At 38.5% G+C, this 16,903-nt stretch overlaps 1 protein-coding gene across 2 annotated transcripts in view; it reads left to right on the forward strand.

Moving 5' to 3' along the window:
- Positions 1–16,903, forward strand: part of LOC149322097 (myocardin-like) — a 130,008-nt gene that overhangs the window by 59,065 nt on the left and 54,040 nt on the right. Inside the window, exon 1 of one of the 2 annotated variants that reach the window (XM_089534478.1) lies at positions 4,256–4,274. The exons of the other annotated variant lie outside the window; for it this stretch is intronic. The gene's annotated coding sequence lies outside the window, so the exon portion shown is untranslated. Of the gene's footprint in view, positions 1–4,255; positions 4,275–16,903 lie in introns of those variants that run through there. 2 annotated transcript variants of the gene reach the window in all.

Consider the following 16,903-nt stretch of genomic DNA (forward strand, 5'->3'; position numbering starts at 1 on the left):
AAATGAAATGAAGCCTCCCTCCATTATCTGAAATCTCTGCAGCTGGGGGAGGGGATGGGAACCTGAGGTGTGGGGAGGTGTCTTTATCACATCAAGTGACAAACAGCCTTGGCTAAACAAGCTACTGAGCTAGGATGGTCTGGGGCCATGCAATTAATGTAGGAAGCAAGGGTTACACTGAGGACTAAATAGGGAAATCCCTCCCTCTTCCTTAACTTGTTGAGTCCACATCAGATAAGATCTTTTTAAAGAAATTGTTATTGAGTGTCCATTTTCTCATTCAAATGGTTCAAGAGGGAATCTTTTCTGCTATATACAATCCTGATATTTGGACTGAAGTTAAAAAAAGAAAGAAAGAGAGTTTGCAAATACATGTACACACATCATATCCTGACATTAAAAGGCATAAATGAATACAGTGGCACTTCTGAGACTAACTGGGAAGAGGAACAGATTGCAATTATGGTCCACATCATTAGATCCTAGAATCAGTCAATACAACTTCCAATCTGAATCTGTATTCTTGGTTCATTTATTAAATTGTATGTGTCCTTTTGTCTCTGCTGGATGTCCGAAAGCTAGAACTCAACATCGGTTTGGACACACAACTGTAAATTTAAAAAAAAAATGTTTTCACATCAGACTTTCACCATCTTACAATCTATAAAATCATTTCCCCTCATATACTAGCCAGCTCCATGTTCACCTGACAGCTCACATTTCAGCATAAGGATAAGTCAGCTACCTTTCTTTTCTCAGCCCCAAGCAGTATCTGGCTGCTTCTTTTATTACAGGTTGTCCCCTCTTGATTTGCTTCTAGTTTTACTAAACTTCTCCTTGCACGAGTTCATGCTGAACCGTTGGTAGTGTTACTGTTCGCTGGTACCTCTGCCTCCTTCCCTGAATTACTACCAAACCTTCTCAAATGAAATGGAGTTTTCAGCACATTCTTCCCAGTCAGTAGAATCTCCACCTTTTATTCCAGCACCTAGCAAAATCTCCCTAATCTGATGATCTAGTTCCAACCAGATTTTCCTTGGTGTATCCTAAATTTCGGCATAGATCCACCTTTTGGCTTTCCCTCCCTTTGTCTTGATACTTAGCTCCAGCTTCTGCCACAACACAACATGGCCCTCATTCTTGGTTTTATTCATTCTTCATGTTGTTCCAGTGCCAAGGAGCTGAATGTAGCACTATACATTTTAGGGCATCTCAATAAATATTTCCTTGTGGCTGCAAGGGAGAGTCTGTATCATTTATCATTATGAATCTTAAGATAAAAACATGATGTTCCCAGCATACAAAAGGAAAAGGTGGGTTTTAACATTTACATCAGTTTGGAAAAAACAAAGGAACCTTTTTTTCAGGAAAGAATGAGTTAAAATCTGAGTTTGTTATTTAATGATGATCTTTCATATTTGGAACAAGATAGTTGGGAGTTTAAATCAAGAGATGCTTCTCAAGGAAGGTAAAGATCTCAGTTGGTTTGCCTATGTGCAACTTAGGGAGAGATTTAATCAAGATAGAGATCTAGCTATAGAGTTCAGAGAATTGTGCAAGGATGATGATAATGTAATTAAAATCATGTATAAATATTTGTTATTTGACACCAAATTAGGAGGAGTAGCTAATACCCCAGAGGATGAGTTCAAAATTCAAAATGACCTTAATAGATTACAAAGCTGAGCCAAAACTAACAAAATGAATTTCAACTTGGAGAAATGTAAGGTACTACTACACTTAGGGCAAAAAAAAAAAAAAAATGAAATGAAATGCACAGGGCCCAGGGTACTTGGAGGACTGCCTCTCCCCATACAGTCCGCCCCGCACTCTCAGGTCGGGTGGGAAACATCTTTTGAGAGTTCCAGATGCTTGATTTAGTTCATCTCGGAGGGCATTTTCAGTTTCGGCCCCTCAGCTCTGGAACTCTCTCCCCCATGAACTCCGTACAGTCACCACCCTTGATGGTTTTAAGAAGAACCTGAAGACCTTTTTATTTTGCCAGGCTTTTCCCCCATGAGCCTGTTGTCATCTTTTCTCCCCTGGCAATGTAATTGGCAGATTCCATCTATCCAGCCATTTGTATGGGGTGGTTTTGTAGGGTTTTAATTGTTTTTAATTGTTAATTGTTGTATTTTTATGATATGATGTATGTTTCATTTGCTGTTGTACACCGCTGTGATTCCTGGAATAGTGGTATAGAAATAAATTAAATTATTATTATTATTATTATTATTATTATTATTATTATATAGGATGGGGAGCATCTAGCTTGACAACAGTATATGTGAAAGGGATCTAGGAGTCCTAGTAGATCTAGGAGGATCTAGGAATCTTCTTTGCATTTCCAGCATTTATTTTGACAGTACTTTGTCATTTTTGCTATTATTTATGGCGTTAAGTACCATCTAGTAGACCACAACTTGAACATGAGTCAACCGTGTGATGCAGCAGCTAAAAAAGCCAATGCAATTCTAGGCTCCATCAATAGAAGTATAGTGTCTAGGGGCTCAAGCAGACTGGCAGCTTGGAGTTGCCTCTAGCCACTCCAGCCCCAGTCGGCCCCCAATAGGCTGCAGACCATGTTAACTGAATTCCGCGGTCCCAAAGCTGGCCACTACATCGGCCCTAGATATACTGCCGACAAGGCGCAGCAGGTGTGCAAATATTTTCAGACAATATCACACAACATCGCAAATATTATCAGAGGACATCACACAATGTCGTAATAATCGCATCATTATCCCGTAAATAAAGAGAATTATCCCATCACTTTTGATTCACGGACCTTTCCTGTGAATCAAAAGTGATGCTAGAATTCCTCTTTGTTCATGGAATAATAATGAGATTATTGCGACATTGTGTGATGTCCTCTGATAATATTTGCAATGTTGTGTGATATTGTCTGAAAATATTTGCACCTAGTACGTATGCAGGCTGGCGCTTTCGCCGGTCTGTACAGCACCTTAGTCACAATGAATACTGTGTCAAGCTAGACAGTAAAGGGGATACATTATTCCATATGATTAACTATTTTCTCTCCTTCAGTGGTATTTCTTAAAAGATATGGGCAGTTCAGTCGGACTTGCAAATTATGTCCCTTTCAATGATCAATTACAAAATAAAGCACACTCAATGCTTAGATGAGGAAAATTGTGTAATATGGGGAAAGACATCTTACTTAGGAGTGGTAAAAGATGTCTAAAAATCTTTAATATGTCATCTAGTTTGAGCCTCTGATGCTACTAATCCAGAAGTTTTCCAGTTATGGTTCCAGGGAATACTGACATGACAACTAAAAGTTAGTGTATTATCTGTGGCCTCATCCCTCACCAACATTGCTGAATAATACTAAATGAGTGACATTATTGGCATCCACTTGCAGAGAGTAGGAAAACTCATAAAGGAATGACATCACATCGCACATTGTGAAGAACCTAATGTATTACCAGAGGAGGATGTTAGAGGTCAGCACCAATGTGCCACATCATGTAGTTCTCAGATTCCTGAGAAGCGTATTTTCTTCAGAATTAATCTGTCATGAAAACCTAAATCTATCATGAGTAGGTTGGGAAGGGAAAGAAAGAGGAAGCCTTTTTCCTTCTGAAGATTTCACACCCACACCCATATATCCCACAGCAACTTTTTCTCATCACAGGAACAAATATGTACCTTCATGTGAATCTTTTCAGGCAGGCTATTTATTTTAAAACTGCATTATGAAAGAGAGTCTTAAAAATACCCTCTAAAGAAAAATAATATGTAATTTGATTTTATGTTAGATCAGCCTTTGATTGCCTTTAGTAGAGGAAACAGTCTTTCAGAAACATTCTAGATAAATTTGGTCTCCTGTTAGCCCCTGTTTTTGAAAGAGTGCTGAACAGGGGGACAGGGATAAGGGTAGGCATGGAGTGGGATGTGGGGGTGTTAGCTGATCCCATAAGTCACTGATGAGCTCATGCTAAAGTTTAGTAACTAAACCAACAATAAAACAAGTATTCTGTGCCTTCTCCCTCCCCCCCTTAAAGTTTCCAAATGTCACTTCCAGTTCAGGAGATTTAGGCTTTTAAAAGAATTCCCACCAAATTTTATGTCAACTATTTTAAGTAATGGTTTAAAATTAAAAACCTTTTACTAAGTTTAAACTTGACTTTCCCAAGAGACCTGGTGATGTTTAAAAACACTTTTGCCATTTCAAAGAGTTCAAAATAACATTCCAGCCGGAATCTTTTAAAAGACATCCCTGTGACGACGAGCCTGGTCTCCGGACTCTGGTAAGGTTCACTCATATTTAATGCATAACAGTTGTTTCTTATTGAGCTGCAAAGCAGGCCTTAAAATTAAAATCTCATAATTAAATGTAATCAAGTGAAGCTACTGTGTGTTTAGATTGTGCAGTAAAGGAATGTCTTTTCCAGCTTTGTTAAGATGATCAAATATAGTATGTCTGGCTTCTGGGATACAGAGTCACTGTTGTACATATTGTTTTTCTAAGGATCACTTCATACACAGCATGGTTTTTTCCTACATAGAGAATTTTTTACTTAGGAAGACAGACTGTGATGCACATCTGAAGCTGTCTGCTGATGTGCTGAGTCAGTCATAATTGGTTCTTCTCAAGATATTTTAATGAAACAGAGACATCCTTTTTAGCCATTTAGGTCAAAAAGTAGCCATCTTTAACCTGAAGCCCAAGAGAGAGTGCCCTGCAGTGGAAATCCCAAACTATACCACAATCCATGTGAAACACTATAACAAGCTATAGGAAAGGGGACTGATAGAGAATCAAACATTTTGTAGTCAGTCAGCTGCTGATTTGAATCAGTCAGATGGCTCTGAAGCAAAACAGTTCCCCTTTACATCATCTTACAGCCCATTAAATTCAGATATATCCTTCTGCCATAAATGTGTTTAGACTGAATGTATTACAGTACAACAGACGGGTCTTCCACTTATCGGACCTCTGTCAAATCACTCATTACTCATTTAGGGTCCCCCCCCCATTATTTAATATATAATATATAAACAAACCTTTAAAAATAAGGTATTTTAATGGATTCCACTGGATATCTATAGTTCAGAAATATAACCCCCTAGTTACATATGAACTAGATGTTGGAAAGGTTGACTGCTGTACTGCAATGAGATGAATCCTCTGTCAGCATGGCATAAGAGAAGGGACATGCTTGCACAAATCCTTAAACACTAGTGTTCCCTGAGGGTGCGTATAGGCAGCTTTGAGATCTGTTCCCATCTTCTTTGCTCCTATATCTCCATGTTTATTGAAATCAGCTGGGGCTGAGCTTTCGAAAGGAAGTTGATATCTCTTTAAAGGGAAGAGGCATTATCTCTTCCCTCTGGTCAGACTGAGGCAGTAGTTAAGACCTCTTGGAAAATGTAGTTGGACTCTTTTGAATATGAGAAACAGCACTATATGGAGATATCTTCAATTAACAATGGTTAGAATTCGGACATATAACTTTAGTAACTTAACTGAAATCAGCCCATGATCCTCCTAGATTCTGAGGAAGCCACACAGTCTGTCTTCTGCCCCAAGTGAAAAGCCTCTCATCTTTTCTTCCAACTAAGACCTGCTGGGCTTACCCCTTGAATAGACAATAAATTTTGTTCAGTGCTCATTATGGGAAACTGGTAGCTTCTCTGTTTCAGGAAGTATATGAAGACACTTGTAAGTTTATCGAACCATTCCCATAGAGTCCCTGTAATGTTCCTTGGAGAAATGATATGAGAATGGGTGTTACTGCATTCTATAATTTGTAATGTGATGGTAACGGTATGAGAACACATTTTATCGCACTGCATATACTGAGTTTTCTTTACTGTAGCCGAGGTCGTTCCCAAGCAGTCCTTATTTTGCGCATGCGTACTGTTCTAGCGAGGATTTTAGTCCTGCGGAAGTAAGTGACATCAGCACTGTATGATCTTATCACATATGAACTTATTGTACATGTCTGCAGCAGGAAAAAAAAACAACATGCAGTGTCCATAACCACTGTTACAAAACTGTAACAGTGTCCATAACCACTGTTACAAAATTTTATTCAGCATGGAAATTATACCTTTGGTTTATTCTAATTTTTATATGTTGTGATGTAATGAAACATTACCATACATATGAATTTCAATTTATGTATAAATTTATGTTTATGTATACATACATTTATTTATCAAGTGTACGAGGGGAAAAAATTCTCCACCCAAAAAAATGCTACAGAGATGTTTACATTGAGATCATTCTTTTTCATGGTTAAAAAAAATTACACGAATAAAAATATAATTAAATTTCAATACTACTTGTGGTGCCCTCCTCACGTCATACCCGGAAGAACAATAGAGATTGCAAACGTTCTAGGACAGGTGGGCAAGAAATTATCCTAGCCAGTCAGAAGACAAGGACAGATTGAGAATTGGTTGGCTTATTGCACTAACATCACCTGGACCGGTCTGAAAACAGTTCTCAATCTGGGATGGGCAAGGGACTCTATCAGCACCAATTGAGACCTGGAAGGGAACCCGGCCGTGCGATAAAGTATGTTCTGTTCCATTCTCATTTAGTACCCAGAACGTTGCCAGAACGCTGTGCGATAAACTTATTGGTTTGGATCTGTTCCAATTCAGCTTCCAGGCTGTCTGAGGGACTTTAACAGATTACAGGAAATAAAAGGAAGAAAGCAGCCTGATGATCCTCTTGGATATCTCAGCTGCCTTTAATACTTTCAGAGTATCCTTCTACTCCATTCTGCCAGTCAAACTGGGGCTGAGAGGCATAATGTTATTGTGCATCTGATCTTTTTCTGGAGGGGCTGACCAGAAGGCAATGCTGGGGGATCTCTGTTATCATTGGCTTTTTTGTGTGTCACAAGTTCCATCATATATCTCATGATTGTAACATGCCATGAAACTATTGGAAGAATTATGATGCAGGTTTTAGCTAAGGCATCATCAGTATTCATATGATATACAGGTCTTCTTTTTTCCATAAACTAGTTTCAGGGAGTTTGTAAGAACTATGAACTGTCAGGAGCTTGTTTTGGAACAGAAGAGGGCAAATAAGATAGTTTTAATTCAGATAAGATGAAGGGTGCTACGCACTAAGAATTTTGCTGATTGTGATATAGGTTTGTAACAAGCTATGCACATGATTACAATCTGTCTCCCCTCACCCTCCAAACCCTCATGTTCTCATTTTGATGTTCACCTGGATTTGACTATATATAAAGAGGTGAAGTGGCAAGGAACTGCTTTCACCTGCTTAGGCTGGTTTGCTAACTATAGTATGACCCTATATAAAGAAAACAGGCTGTACCTCAGTCACATTAGGTGGCATCCTTTTGGTTATTCCCAACTAGAGTAGACCTGTTTAGATAATTGTTGAATGGTGGGTCAACACATAGGTAAATTACACTGTATATAAGTAATTAGCAATAGGACTAGCAACAGGATATAAGCCAAAGCATTTGGTATAATAGACTGTTCTACCATCTTGTATGCAAGGCTGTCTTAAAGATTCCTTGGAAATTTCAACTGGTACAGAAGACAACTGTTAGGGTAGTTGTAGGGGCCTGAAACACAGGACAAAAAACCTAGAGGACAGAAAACTGTTACCCAGAGGACTTTTTCTTCAGCAGTCCCTGGACTAGACCTGCCAGAAGACACTGATTAGCTCAAGACACTGTCTGAGTTTAAATCAGCAGTAAGTAAGTAACATTTTATTGCTTGTAGCCAAAGGCCCTGGCAAAACAGAATAACAACAATACAATAATAAGAAGAATGAAAGACAGTAAAGACTAGTCTCTTCAGACAGGCCTATCCAGATTATTTTGAAATTATGGTTTTAAAGTATTTATTGATGGATTTAAATATGTATAGGTTTTAAATTCTCTTTTAACTCCTGTTATGAGTTGTCTTATTTGTTGTTGTTCCCCAATTTTCCAAGGAGAGGCAGATAATAAATAAAAAAATAAATAGTTATTGTTATTATCTATATTATTCTGCTTGTAGTCACTGCTTATTCATTTCCAGGTTCAAATGATGTTCATATTTAAAGTTCCAAATAAGGTGGGGCAGAGCCGTAACCCATCTGTAGCCATACAATACTCTCTGAGTAGTTTGATTGGCCTCAGAGGCTGCTCATTGCTGGTTTGCCATCAAGATCCATCAGATCAGCAGGTATTAGAAAGAGAATCTTTTCAGTGGTAGTCCATGTCTTTGGAACTCCTCTTCACCTACATATTAATTTTTACATAGGACTTGAAAACATTTCTGTTTCAATGCAGTCGGACCCTATATTTCATGAGGAATCCATTGCAGGTTCCTTCGCATAACACAACATTCATGTATAATCTGGAATATTGGCTATTTTTTTTACCCAAAATGAACGACCCCTTCACTGCCATGACCCCTTTGCTGACACAACCACTTCATTGGCACAAGAGACTAATAGCACGAGGCAGTGAAGAGGAGCCACTCAACACTGAACACAAGGCAGTATAAGCAGCAGCATGAGCAGCACAAGATAGTATGAGGAGCATGGAGGGGATCTTTGCATATAACTGTGTCTGCATAAGATGAACCTGTGGAATACAGGGTCCAACTAGATTTTATTTTTATTGTTATTCAGAGTGTGGCAATCTGGGCTCTCTACTACCTTAACTTAACCGGCTTATTTGGTTGTATAATTCCTTTTATGTATACCTGAAGAATTCATTACGTTTTAAATGTTTTACACAAGCCACCTTGAATATAGTCCGAACAGTGTTGTCTAATTAGTAAGGATAGGTACATTTGAGTTTTTGACTGATCCACCAGCTCAGGTCCATGTGTTTGCATACTGACAACCAACACGTGTACTTAACATATCCATAAATACTTGAGCCCAACTTGACATGGCAACAGAAATGTGTGCTTGCCTCTCTTTTACTTTAACTTTAAACATGGGTGGGTAACTTTCAGAAGTTTGGGGATCGCATGAATAAATGAGATTTTATTTATATACTGCCATTCCTTCGATCACGGTGGTTTACAAGATAATAATGAAATACAATACAGCGCAGAACAAAAAAAAATTACAGATAAAAATTAAACCACGAAAATCCCCCATATTAAACCATATAATAAAATCCATCATTAAAAATCCATCATTCATACCTAATAATTAAAACCAGTTAAAATCAATAAACAATCTAAACAACACGCAATACACAGGAGAAGATGACAGTCAGGACATGTGGGGGAAGGCTTGGCGGAATAAGTGAGTCTTGAGATTTTTCTTAAATGACTCCAGGGGGGGGGGGGGGGCGAGCGGAGCTCATCAGGGAGAGAGTTCCAAGACTGCATCCTTCCATTGAAACTTGGAGTGCCACCTAAACTCCTCTGACTCCCCCTGACTCCCCCTCTACACACACAAACTAGGGGGAAATTGCCAAATATGTCCTCTTTTTGACTGGTCTCTGGTTTTGAAAAAAAGCCTTCCACTGTCATAAAATAAAACTGGGGCGAAATGGGCCATTGTCCTGCTGACAGAGCACCCACGAGTTGATATTTGGCACATATAATTTCCATATGGGTTTCCCCCATCCTTTCCCATGCTTTCCCTCATCACTCTACAATTAGTTTGATGCTCCATGACTTGGCATGTTTCTGGGAGAGAGGAAGGCAGTAACATAAGTGTACTGCTTTTCTGCTGTCTAGTCAAGGAAGAAATTCAAAAGAGCCCAGATGTGGCATTCCACCACAAGGAGAAGGGGTGTAGCATGTTACATTCTGCTTTTCATCTCCATTTCTGGTTACTGCCTTCAAGGTGAACCTGATCTTCTGTTGCCACATTTGGCTTTTGGCTCTGGTTCCAGCTCTGAGTCAGGAGGTTCTTTCCATTCACCAACAGATTTGTGCTGATGACCAAAACAGTCCCTCTCTCTTCTTCCTCTGTGTGTCTTCAGGGAGAATCAATTCTTTTCAAAAAGAAACTAAGCATACAGTGAGAAGGTTTTCTTCCTTCAGGAACTTGCAAGAGGCCCTTAATTATCTCCACGGTTCAGCATAATGAAATTACCTGCTTTAACCCCACCAGGAAAGCCATCCAATAGTTCTCCAATCCTCTCTCTCTTTTAACTCATTCCTCTGAAAAATCGTTTGTTTGTTTGATTTAATTTTTAATTTTCTATTTTTTTCTTCAATTGTGTGCACTGGAACAAAAAAGTTGCCTTAAAGAATCCCTCATTCAGCACATTCTATGGCTTTAAAATTTATTTTCACTCCCAAACATTCACCCTGAGCTAACTGAAATTCACAAGCTATTCAAATGTAATGTTTCAGACAATAAACAGACAAGGTGATTCCAAAAAGACATTTCTTTTTATGTATGACATCTCAATCAAATATTATTATATATTTTTGTATTTGTATTTATATCTCCATTTTGTAACAAAGCAGCCCTTTAAATAACTAATGTTTCCCAATAACATAACAGTAATTACAACTAACTCTGTTGGCTTGTAATAAAAGCATAACATTCCTTTTGCAATATAGTGCAATGGCTAGTCACAGTGTTAATATTTTAGTGTCAGATGTAATGTTAAAGCATTGGTTTCAGGGATTATATAGGGGGATTTGGGGCCATTTCTCCCTTGCAATGTGTTAGTAACATGTCAACTCTTTAAATGAAAAATACTAAAGAGTCGCCTTAAAAATTAGTATCAAGTTATGAATTAGATGTTAAAAATAGCATTCCAGCCTCTGCTTTTCTCACATCAGCTTTTTTGACTGCTAATATCATCCCATTAGGCCCTGCTTAGTAAATGGTTCACTGCCTTTTCCATGATGTCATCTCAGTTTTGGAATTCAGTCTTCAGCAAGAAGACTTATCAGTGAGTGAAAATGTTTGTTTTCTGCCAGTCATATCAGAAAGGGAAGGCAATAAACAAACTATGTATTATAGTATACAAACTCATTTGGTAGGTTCAAGGCAGACTCTAGGGCCCTCTAGTTTAGTATTGTGTTTCCAGTAGTGGTCAGCCTGATGTCCCTAGAAGCTTATAAGGAGGGCATGACAGATCGTGGCCATCCTTTATAGTGTATTGCTAGTACATGTAGGAGAGCCAGCATGATGTAGTGGTTTGAGTGTTGGACGTATGACTCTGGAAACCATGGTTTGAATCCCCACTCAGCCATGGAAACTCAGCCTCAGATGAAAGCAAGGTCAAACCCTCTGAACATACCTTGCCATGAAACCCCTGTAATAAGTTCACCTTTAGTCATCGTAAGATGGAAATGACTTGAAGGCACACAATAGCAACAAAGTACATGTAGACTGAAATCCAAAATGCCAAATTTGCCTGGGAGAATTTTCCCCTCTTTTCCTTTGACTCTTCCAAGCAATATTAGAAAAGTGATACTGCTTTCTGACACACAGTATGGTAAGATTCAGTAGCAAGTGGCAAGTAGCAAGTGCATTTCTATACCACTTATCAATTCACTTACGCACTCCCTAAGCAGTTTACAACTGTAACCTATTTGCTCCCAACAAGCTGGGTACTAATTTTAGCGACCTTGGAAGGATGCCAGGCTGATATTGAACTCATAACCTTGTTTGTGAGTGAGTGGCTGCAGTAGAGGCATTTAACCACTACGCCACCAGGGCTCTTCAGATGAAGAAACCCAAGCCCAAATCACCCTATGGTTCTCTGGACCCTGGGTATTAACATATTCAAGACACTGTAATATATTCTAAGCAAACTGGAGTATAGTATATATGGTTGGGGAACTTGTGCAATTTTTGTTCTGCAATAGACAAGACATAGAGTGCTGAATGGCATTGTCAACACAAGTCCTGAGGATGGCTAATGACACCACCCACAATATTAGAGGGACTTTCACTTGCTCATCCTGGTATATGCCATTCTGTGTCAACAATGCTCTTCAGCACTCTACACTGGGCAAACAGGACACTCTCTGCACTGGAACATAAGTGGACATAAATCAGACATTAGGAATGGGTATACACAAAAACTAGTTGCTGAATACTTCAGTCTTCCTGGACTTTCCGTCTTGTACCTCAGAACAGCTGTTCTTGAACAAAAACTACAAAGGAAGATTGGAAAGAGAAACAGTGAAACTGAAATGTGTCCACAAACTCCAGCCCATTAACTGCAGGTTTAACAGATACAATGATTTCCTGGCACACTGCACACAGCATAACACTAGCTAAACTCCTAGCCTCATGGAGACTCTCTTGGTCAGTTCATCAAGTCTCCTTTCTGGTTCCCACACTATATTCCAATACTCCTTCATATGGTTATCTACAGGGGTTTGGTTCCAGGGCCCTCTGTGGGTAGCAAAAACCATGTATGCTCAGGTCCCATTCAATATAATGGCATACTAAAATGAAGTACCTTATAAAAATGGCAAAATCAATTTTAGCTTTTTGGAATATTTTCAGGCAGTGGATGCTTGACTTGGTGAATAAAAAAAATCTGTGGATATAGGGGTCAACTGTACTCACCTTGGCTTTAGGCAACATCATTCTTTCTGCCTTTGTCCCCCAGTGACTATTGTTAAAACTGAACTTGTCACCTAATGTCCATACCCACAAAGTTTTGCATTCTTTCACACAGTCTGCTTATATATATCTGTCTCTCCTGACCCTTTACTTCTTGCATCTGAGGAAGTAAACTGAAGTCTATGAAAGCTCATTCTACCAGTACCTTTCTTTAGGTTAATCTCAAAGGTGCTACTAATCCTCTTTTGCATTAGCATCCCAGCCTGAGGCCTGCCATACACATGCAAATCACTCCTGCATTCCCAGGCTCACACAGTGTGTATACACACACACACACATACACACACAACTTTTTCCAGGTAAGCATTCTCTGAAGATGCCAGCCATAGATGCTGGTGAAACATCAGGAAGAAACACTTCTAGAACATGGCCACATAAGCCCGAAAAACCCACAAAAAACTAACATGGCAATGTTTTTGATTTCTGTATATTAGGAATTCTGAATTATGTAATATTGACCAAAACCCTAGCTAGTACTTCATACTTGCTCTCAAATCATTTAACCATGCAAGACAAGAAGAACTCATAGACACCATCATAGCAAATCTTGCCCCGGAATAGATTTTTTTCTTTATAAATTGCAAAGTTTGGATTGAAAATTAGACCCAAGGGAAGTCTTCATTGATTGTAAACCTGAACGACCAAGAATGTTGTGAATGACTTCCCCTGGATTATCTCAGGTTTCTGGTGCTGACAGTAGCTGTGATTTCTTGCTATCACTAGAAATAGTGCCCGGAATCTCTTGACAGTAGGAAGGGTGTTTGGTGCAAAGATCAATGCTTGTAACCTTTCTAATTTTGATGGGAAAGCCGGATACTTGTTGCATTTTGCTGCTGAAATAGCAAGAGGTTTACCAGTGTTACTCACTAAAATGGGAAAGAACAAGAAAAAAGGCTGGACAAGCACCCACCATGTACTCTGCTGGGAAAGCCAAAGCCTTGGAAGGCTTATCTTTTAAACAATAAACATCAAAATCTGTGCTGTAGATGAGAAGCAGATATGGGTGTGGGAAAAGAATTCCCCCCAGAGACGTAACTGGAGCAGTGCTTATTGAAGTGGGAAGTAAAGATTCTGGAGAAAAGGAAGCTGAGATGTTCTGAGCAAGAAAAAACAGCAAGGTTAAATAAACAATACTTTTAAATTGACCTGTACAGATATTCATTGTGTTCCAGGGGAACTGTATGGCATTTCACTGTGAGTGCTAGGGAAACAAATCATACAGATTTTGCCTAATGGGTGTCAGTTGACCTGGTTTTATTGTAATTTATTTTTGTTGTTTTTCATGCACAATCTGCCTTTACTTTCAACCAGGCTATTTTAGTTTGCAGTAGTGCTTCAATTTTACGGAGAATATTGATAAGGGGATACTGCACACACACACACACACACACACCCTTCATTGCTCCTCTCTGTAAACATTGAAACAAGTCTTCTCTTAGAGTCTTATTTTAGGCAGTCACTGGAATGGTCCTTTTCACAAGCAATCTCTAATATTGCAACTGAAACACAACATTCTCAGTAAAAAGAGCAAATTTCACATCCAGGGTTCACATGTAATAATACATTGGGGAAGGGTAGTTTCAGTGTGCTGTTTTTCAGTAATCTCTCTCTTTTTTTAAGTGACTCAACATGTGCAACCATGCATGTATTATCTTTTCCTAATCATAGTCTACTTTTTATAATATTCTATTATCCCAGGTTTTCAAATTTTGCAGAGCGATGTTGTTGTTGTTGTTGTTAACTGCCATCAAATTGACTTCAACCTATGGCCACCCACCAAGTCACCCTATAATTCAGCAGCCCTGCTCAGATCTTGCAGACTCAGGGCAGTTGTGCCTTCTCTGATTCAGTCCTTCCATCTTGAATGTGGTCTTCTTTTTTCCTAATGTTTTCTAACTTACCAAGCATTGTTGTCTTTTCTTGTGAGGTGTGTCTTTCATTATATGTCTAAAGGATGATAGTTTAGTTACCTTGACTTCTAGAGAGAGTTCAGTCTTGATTTCCTCTAAGACACATTTATTTTTCTTTTTGTCATTTGTCAGCAATATCCATAGAACTTTACTCCAGCACAACATTTCAGATGAGTTCATTTTCTTCCTATCTCCTTTCTTTACTGTCCAGCTTTCACAACCATACATAGAAAATGGAAATACAATGGCATGGACATGCCTAAATTTAATATTCAATTATATGTCTTTACTATTCAGGATCTTATCTAGTTTCTTCATAGCTGCTCTTCCAAATCCTAGTCTTTTTCTGATTTTTCAATTGCAGTCTCCATTCTGATGAATGACTGAGCCAAGGTACGGAAAATATTGAACTATTTCAGGGTCTTAATTGTCTACTTTAAAGTTATGTAAATCATCTGTAATCATTATTTTTGTTTTCTTAATGTTCAGCTGGAAACCTGTCTTTGCACTTCCTTCCTTGAGTTTCATTAGTAATTGTTCAAGGTCTTTGCTATTTTCTGATAGTAGCATGGTGTGATTGCCATATCTTAAATTGTTGTGTTACTTCCAATTTTCACACCAACTTCCTCCCAGGTTAATCCTGCTTTAGGTATGATCATCAATGTACAAGTTAAAGAGTTAAATAAATAAATAAATAAATAATAAAACTTTTATTTCTATCCCGCTTCTCTGTTACAAACAATCGGAGCGGCTTACACTTTAAAATTATAACAATGCATTATATAAATGACCCACTCTTCCCTCCCCCCTTAAACTGACAATTAAACATAGGACAATTAAAATAGTCTATTAGACTCTCTAAAAATGAAATAATAATAAAATTAACAGTTTTTCAAACTGGGCAAAGGGGCAATGGGAGACACAACATAAGAGAACTCCATTTTTATGGCCCGGGCTTTCCTATTTGGGAAAGGCCTGCTGGAAGAGATCTGTCTTGACAGCTTTTTAAAAGCTAGCTTAAGCTGGTGATGTGACGGATCTTTTCCGGCAGGCCATTCCCATTAGGGTGAGCAAACGCAGCCTTGCTGGACCCCTTTGTCAACTGGAAACCTTTCTGTTTCTCCATAATCTGTCCTGACAGTAGCCTCTTGTCCTGAATATAGGTTATGTTTCAGGACAATAAAATATTGTGGCACACCCATTTCTTGAAGACTGATCCATAGTATTTCATGATCTACACAATCAAAGGTTTTGCTATAATCTGTCAAGCGCAGACTTCAGATTGTCTTCTGAAATTGTTTGGCGCACTCCATTATCCACTGTATGCTTGTAGTAGAATCCCTAGTGCCTCTTCCTTTTCTGAACCCAGCATGGACAACTGGTATTTTTTGCTCCATGTATGGTAAAAAGTCTTTGTTCTAGAATGTTTAGCATCAGTTTGCTTGTATGGGAAATAATTGCAGTAGTTTGGTGGTTGCTGCAGTGTTTCCTATCCCCTTTCTTTGGGGACAGTTAGAACTAGAGTAGATTCCATATTTGTTGACAGTTAGAACTAGTGTAGATTCTGTCTCTGCAGCTTGAAGCAGCTCTACTGGTGTGTCATCTGTTCCTGATGACTTATTTCTTCCAAGTGTTCTGAGTGCAGCTTCCACTTCACTTTCTAAATTGTAGGTTCATCTTCAAATGGTTCAACTCCTTTAATGAATCTGTCATCTCTTTTACATAGTTGTTCCATGTATTTATTTCTGTTGGGTTTTTATTTTTATTTGGTCATAAAACATGTCCTCTTGCTAGTCATAGAGCATCCCCACTCTCAATTTAAATTTCCCTTTGATTTCTCAACTCTTGTGGAAGAGGTTTCTTGTTCTTCCTTTTTTGTTATCACCTTATATTTCTCTGCATTGATTATTATACTAGTTCTCCTTGTCCCACTGCACATATCATTGAACATTCTGGGTTCTGCCTCTGTTTCTGTAAGCTTTTACTTTTGCTTTTCATCTGTGCTTTACTGTTTAAAAGTTAATCTCTCATCTGTAGAGGCTCCTCTTTCTTTTGGACTGCAGATAGTGACTTTTGCATTCCTCCCTGACAGTATCGCTGACTTTAGTCCTGAATTCTTCTGGCTCCTGGGCATTTAAGCTTAATAGTACAAGTTTATTTTTTCAGCATAGCCTTTTGCCTCACTGGAACATGCAGTCCCACCTCCACAGAAAGGTAGTACCGGTGGTCCCAAATAAATGAATCAAAATTTCAGTCACATATTAACATATTTATACAAATTGGGCTAACGTTAAAAATTCTAGCTGAAATGTTTTTAGAAGTATTTAGAAGCACGCTGAACTTCCCATGATCATCAGTCTGTAGGACAAATGAATACATTAGGTGTTGTTTGTTTTTTAAAAAAATGATATTGTTG

The sequence above is a fragment of the Sceloporus occidentalis genome, unplaced genomic scaffold, assembly GCF_023333645.1.
Source record: "Sceloporus occidentalis isolate IW3139 unplaced genomic scaffold, rSceOcc1.0.p SCAF_1, whole genome shotgun sequence".
NCBI lineage: Eukaryota > Metazoa > Chordata > Lepidosauria > Squamata > Phrynosomatidae > Sceloporus > Sceloporus occidentalis.